This window comes from Nematolebias whitei, chromosome 6 (genome assembly GCF_014905685.2).
Source record: "Nematolebias whitei isolate Nwh7 chromosome 6, NemWhi1, whole genome shotgun sequence".
NCBI lineage: Eukaryota > Metazoa > Chordata > Actinopteri > Cyprinodontiformes > Rivulidae > Nematolebias > Nematolebias whitei.
Genome location: NC_056503.1, coordinates 34,584,399 through 34,591,085, shown reverse-complemented (window position 1 = coordinate 34,591,085; position 6,687 = coordinate 34,584,399). Strand labels below are relative to the sequence as shown.

Here is a 6,687-nt window from a genome sequence, read left to right as displayed (position 1 = left end):
ACTGGTTGGTGTCTTCTTGAGTAAGAATTATTTCAATGGTGGTCTTCTGTTTATCAATATGTTTAATCTGTGAACCAAGGAATTGTAGGAGTTGTTCATTCTTGGTCACATTCTGTTTTTGCTCAGGCTGTTTATTCTGTAAGGTTTGGCTCTATACTCAGATAGAACGAGAACAACGGCTTCAGGACAAGGAGATAGTTTTAGCAGTGTTAATTTACAGAAGTAAATAACAATAAACAGCGTGCTGGATCTGTAGACTTGGACAGGAACCCTGGAGAGAACGGAACAGTGTTAATGGGAAGGTCCTCTTGGAGGTTGTTTTTCAAGTTTAGTTTCTTACTTTAAGCAGGCAGGATTGTCGAAGGGTGAAGTCCAAAAGGTTCCAAAATGGTTTTACACAATGTTGGACAAGTGGTGTAAGGCAGGGAACAGATAAAGAGATTACAAGGAGGATCAGGAGGTAAATAGGGAGGTCCAAGGCTCAGGAGGATCACAGGAGTCAAGCTACAACAAGAGTTCAAGAATAGCTTTTCACAAAATACTAGGAACAAGGTAAAGGCCAGGAACACAACTACTGAAAGGCAGATAACTTGCCTGTGTTGGATAGCAGTCATCAACTGCCTTAAGTAGTCCTTGTAGCTCATCAGGTGAATGATGCTCAGGTGTGGATTTGTTGGCAACCTCTGGTGTAGAATAGCTGCAAGGGAAAATGCTTGAACTCTTACACTAACATTCCCAGAGGTTGTTCTCATGTAAACAGGGCCTAAATAGTGATGAAGATGACCAAAGGATGACGTGGCAAGAGCCAGTTCAGGTTATGGATCAGCAGTTAAATTGGTTTGTCAGAATTGGATGATATTCAACATTGTGCTCTAAGGACTTGTTTGGGAGAAGTAAGTAGAGGCACTTTGGCTTCAGAAGAAGGAGGATGCAAAAAAACATTTTAGTTCAGCTTATGTGTACAAAAGTCAGCAACAAACAAGAAAAAAAAAGTTTTGAATTAGAAGGCAATGAAAAATCTTTAACACAGCCCTGATCCTCCTAAACCACAGAACATGTGGACCAGTTGAGCAAACAAACATATTCCCTTTAGCACCTTAATAAGGGTAAAGAACTGGTCCATCATTCTACAGCCAGGTTAAAACAACATTGCTCCATTTCAACTCAAGGTTCAGCGAGTGGTGGAGTGGGGAACGTGAGGATGTTCACGGTAAGACGTATTGCATCACTTTCTGTTTTCTCTGCTGGTAGCTGGAGTAATTTGTTTGCTCAAGGAGTCTTTTGTTTTACATTCACATACATATACACATATGTGATAAACATACATATCATATTCACATAAACCGTTCTACATTCTAGTACACAAACACCATTGATACAGTTGTTTTTCTACTGTTGGATTGTGCTTGTGTCACCTTCTTATCTTTCAGCACTTCTGGTTTTTATTAGTGTATTTGGGATCAACTAGCTCTTGGTAGCATTAGCTTAGCATGACTTTTGGTTCTCTCCCAGTTCCTCTGTTCTCACGTGCTTTCTGTGTTAGATGTTTAGTTATGCCTCCTTTAGCAATATTGATACTTGGAATAAATGTTGTTTTATGGTAGCTTTGATAGAGAGGCTGTTTGAATTGGAAGCTCAGCTCCGCTCTATTGAAAACCTAATAGCTAGCCAGGTCCCCATTGGCAGAGCAGAGCCACGAAGACTAGCTACAATTAGTGGTCTTCCAACATATCCCGAGCAGCCAGGAACCCAGGCTGGTTGGTTAACGGTCCAGAGTAAATGTAGTACTACGTCTATCCCCTGTTCGCCATCGACACATTCACGTTTAAAATTGATTTTCCTCTCCTAGTGATACACCTGCTGAGAAGCAGACCAACACATTACATACATAGATTTGTAACATAATGCATATACATGGAACATTTCACAGAACTGAATGCCGAATAGAGTCATCTGCAGACTTTTATACAGCAGCGGAGACAGTGGGTGTTCACTCATAGCCAGCTGCAGTCAGGTGCACAGACATGATCCATGGCAATCGACGAGTTGTTCTCCAGATGGAGATAAGAAAATATTTGGGGTATGTTCTCATGGTGACAATGCCAAGAAGGCACTGCGAGTCAGCAAGCCAGCCTCCAGGTCAAGATAAAAGATTGCTTTGGTAGACATTAGGTTTTCAGGGTAGAGGGAAATAATTTTCTCAGCCAACATATATAAAAAACACAAACATTCATAACCCTTGACTGCAAATTCTCAGACAGCTTGTCAAGCATGCAAGCCCCCGTTGTTAAGGGTATATTTGCCATTCACAAAAACTGCTGCACTCCTCCCCTTTGTTTGTTCTTCTTCATCTCACTGAATTAGCAAAGGAGGAGCAAGTGTGCCTGCTTCTCTTTGAAAAAAGAGAAAAAGAAAAAAATACAGTTTCCAACTGTTTGCAACTCAACTCCTATCATTCATTTAGAGTCAGAGAGTCAGAGTCAGAGTTTCTTTATTGTCATTCACACCTCATGTGGTACATGTGGTGGAGCGAAATTATGTACACAGGGTCCCAGTTACATCCAACAATAAAATGTATAAGAAAAACAGTAATAACATCTAAGATATGAACTAAGAAAAACATCAACTAAATATACACTAAGCACTCATAACATAAAAACATTGAACATCAGCACAAACATGAACATGAGTCTGTGAGCAGATGTGCACGCATGAACACATCAACATGAAACAGATCAGCAGCAACATGAAACAGATCAGCAGCAACATGATATGGTTTTTCACAGTGATTATTCTAGTTAGAGATTCATGAGTCTAACAGCCTCAGGGTAGAAGCTGTTCCTCAGTCTAGTGGTTCTACACTTAATGCTCCTTAACCTCCTTCCTGAGGGGAGTGGGGCAAAAAGTGTGTGTGCTGGGTGAGTGGGGTCCTTCATGATGCAGGTGGCCCTCTTCCTGCATCTGGAGGTGTAGATGTCTGTGATGGTGGGGAGGCTGATTCCGACAGATTTCTGTGCAGCCTTGACCACTCTCTGCAAAGCTTTTCTTTCTGCAGCTGTGCAGCCTCCATGCCACACATTGATGCTCGAGCACAGGATGCTCTCCACTGCACACCTGTAGAAGGAGGTGAGGACTGAGCTTCTCAGACCAGCTCGCCTCAGCCGTCTGAGGAAGTGAGTCTCTGATGAGCTTTTTTGATCAGGCTGGTGGTGTTGTTGCTCCAGCTGAGGTTGTCATTCATGTGTACACCCAAGTACTTGTAGCTGGAGACCACTTCCACCGCAGATCCTCTTATGTTCAGGGGAGTGTAGATGTTTTTGTTCCTTCTGAAGTCCACAATCATCTCCTTTGTCTTCTTTACATTGATGTGAAGGTTATTCTCTCTGCACCAGCTCTCCAGGTGTTCCACCTCTTGCCTGTAGCTGGACTCATCATTGTTTGTGATGCATCCCACCACCGCTGTATCATCTGCAAACTTTACAATGTGACAGCCTGGATGGGTAGCTGCACAATCATACATGAGCAGAGTAAACAGGAGGGGACTCAACACACATCCCTGAGGAGAGCCAGTGCTGAGGGTTATGGTGGAGGAGGAGAGGTTGTGGATCCTCACTAACTGTCGTCTGTTTGTTAAAAAGTCTAGTACCCAGTTGCAAATGGAGGGGCTTAGTCCTAGTGTGGATAGTTTGTCCATCAGGGTTTGGGGGATCATGGTGTTGAAGGCAGATGTGATGTCCACAAAGAGCATACGGACGTAAGAGTTTTTTTGCTCCAGGTGGTTGAGCGCAGTGTGGACCACAGAGGAGATTGCATCCTCTGTTGATCGGTTCTCACGGTATGCATACTGATGAGGGTCCTCGTTGATGTTTGTTTTGATGCGAGTCATGACCAGTTTTTCAAAGCATTTAGCGACTATCGGGGTGAGGGCCACTGGCCGATAGTCATTCAGACCAGTCACTGTAGAGCTTTTTGGGACTGGGATGATGGTGGCAGTCTTCAGGCAGGTGGGAACTGTCTCCAGGGTAAGTGAGGTGTTAAAGATGTCTGCCAGCACCTCACAGAGCTGATCAGCACATTCCTTCAACACTTTTCCGGGGATGTTGTCTGGGCCAGTTGCTTTGTGCGGATTAATCCTCCTGAAGGTACTCCTTACTTCTGCTGAGGTCACGCTGATATGCTCTTCATCCCATGGTGAGGTGAGTCTGGTGCTGGGTGGTCTGTTCGGGTCTTCAAAGCGTGCATAGAACTTGTTGAGGGCATCAGGCAGAGATGGGTCTTTGGGGCATTGTTCACTCCGTCCTTTATAATCTGTTATGCACTTAATGCCCCTCCACATGCTCCAAGGGTCTTGTGAGATGAATTGACCTCGATCCTCTGTGCACATGTGGCCTTGGCCCTCTTAATACCAGCAAACAACTCTTTTCTTGTCCTACTCAGCTCCTCTGAGTTTCCAGACCTGAAGGCAGTGTTCCTGGCTTCCAGCAGGGTACGCACCTCTGCATTCAGCCAAGGTTTTCTGTTTGGATAGCTTTTAACATTTCTGATAGTGGAGACGGTGTCAGTACATGTACTAATGTAACCCAGAACTGAGGATGTGTATTGGTCAAGATCAAGCGAACCTCCATTTTCAGCAGCTTCTCTGAAAACCTGCCAGTCTGTTCGATCAAAACAATCTCTCAGTATGGGGCCACTGTCCTGGATCCAGCATTTAACTTTCTTTTGTACAGGTCTGGAGCGTCTCAGCGGGGGCATGTAAGCAGGAGCCAGGAAGATTGAGATGTGGTCTGACAGTCCTAGGTGGGGGCGGGGTTCGGCTTTGTATGCATCTTTTACGTTCGTGTAAACATGGTCCAGCGTCTTGTCTCCACGTGTCGGAATCGTCACATGTTGATTAAAGCTTGGGAGACAGTCCTTTAGATTCACGTGGTTAAAGTCTCCGGCTACCACATAAAGAGCCTCGGGGTGTTTGTTCTGCAGCGAGCTGATGATATCATGAAGCTCCTGCAGTGATTCATTAGCATTAGCGTCCGGAGGAATGTAGAGGACAGAGATGAAAGTCACCTTGAACTAGCGGGGTAGATAATGTGGCCGACATTTCACTGTTATTTGCTCCAAAGCCTTCGAGCATGAGCTATTTACAACAGTACAGTTCGTGCACCAACTTTTACTCACGTAAATGTACACTCCGCCTCCCCGTGATTTCCCCGTTAGCTCGCTGCAGCGGTCCGCTCGAAAAAAAAGTCTGTCATCCAGCTGGAAGACTGTATCCGGCGTTTCACTTGTAATCCACGTTTCCGTGAGGCAAAGCACCGCACACTTCTTCATCTCTTCTGAGGCACCCGCTCTCAAACGAAGTAAATCCATCTTGTTGTCCAACGAGCGGACATTTGACAGAAAGAGAGACGGCATGGGGAGTTTACCGGCTTTAGCGTTAGCTCGTAGCCTCACCATAACCCCCGCCCGGCATCCTCTCCTCTTAAGTCGGGAGCAGCGCTTCCTCTTCTGCCCGCTGGAACGCCTCTGCTGCAGCTTCCAGGTAGATGACTTTAAGATCTGCATTCTGCCGAGCGTAGCTTTGAGTTTGTTGCTGATTTCTGCTATATTTCGTGGCAAATCCGCTCCTATTCTCATCAGTTCGGTTCGGCTATAGTTCACACGCATAAATCGCGCAGAGTCAGGCACAGAGTCAATATCAAAACTTCTAAAAACTGGGATGGTACCGGGAGCCTGTGAAGCTGCAACTGCTCTGAGCGCAGCCATCTTGGCATCCATCATATTTAAAAAAGTATCTTAGATCCAGATCAATCACATATGGCACATTTCTAAAGAAAGATAACGTGAAGAAAAATGAACCGGAGTTAAAATGTGTAGGATTTCTTGATATTTGACAGATAATTTACTAAAAAGAAATTTAGGATTTCTGCACTAAATGCTCTGTCTGTTTGTGAAATTGCTGTGAGACTCTCTTGCATTTCTTCTGAACCATAATTATGGACTTGTTTTGACCAGTTGGTCCCTCATCTCAATTTACAACATTTCTTCAAAAGAGAAGACAGGCTTTGGGCGAGCCGATTTACCCTGTTGGCACGTACGCAGCTGGATATCTCATCGACTGGAAAACTTGATGATGTGTCTATCTCTGCTGCCATCTGTGGATTTTAAGGACACATATTTAATTGGATTTTTGATAACTGGCTCCTGCTTTTTGGATTCAGCTGGTGCTGGTTTTATCTACAATCGAGGAAGTCGTCAGCAGCAAATTTGGGACCCGATCACGCTGCTTGCCTTTATGATGGCTTGGTTCATGTCTGGAGTACCCGGAGTCAAATGCTTTGGGCTAAATGGATCAGATCTTGGGGATTTTTACTCAGTCACGTTCCATCGGTGTGGCCATGTTAATTTGGACATTTCGGAACCAAGTAGACCGACACAGACTGAAGGTTGATGTCATTAAGTTCTGCCTGTCCCCAAAACAACTGTGTGTTTATCTAAAATTTCATCGCCTTGGCTGTCCTTGAAGGTCATCTTATCTAAAGTCGCCTGGAGAAAATGTGATCTGACGCTCACCACCCCCTCCCTGAGGAATTTCCAACTGATAACCAGATGAAACCCCGCTGAAAAAAGAATGTTTATGGAGCTCACCGGAGGACATTGACTGATTACAGTGACCTCGAGAGCATCTATAAG

The 6,687-nt window shown here is 44.7% G+C and overlaps 1 protein-coding gene across 1 annotated transcript in view; it reads right to left on the bottom strand.

Annotated features, from left to right (window-relative positions):
* LOC119410917 (extracellular calcium-sensing receptor-like) overlaps positions 1–6,687 on the bottom strand; it is a 27,417-nt gene that overhangs the window by 16,332 nt on the left and 4,398 nt on the right. The gene's annotated exons all lie outside the window — the stretch shown is intronic.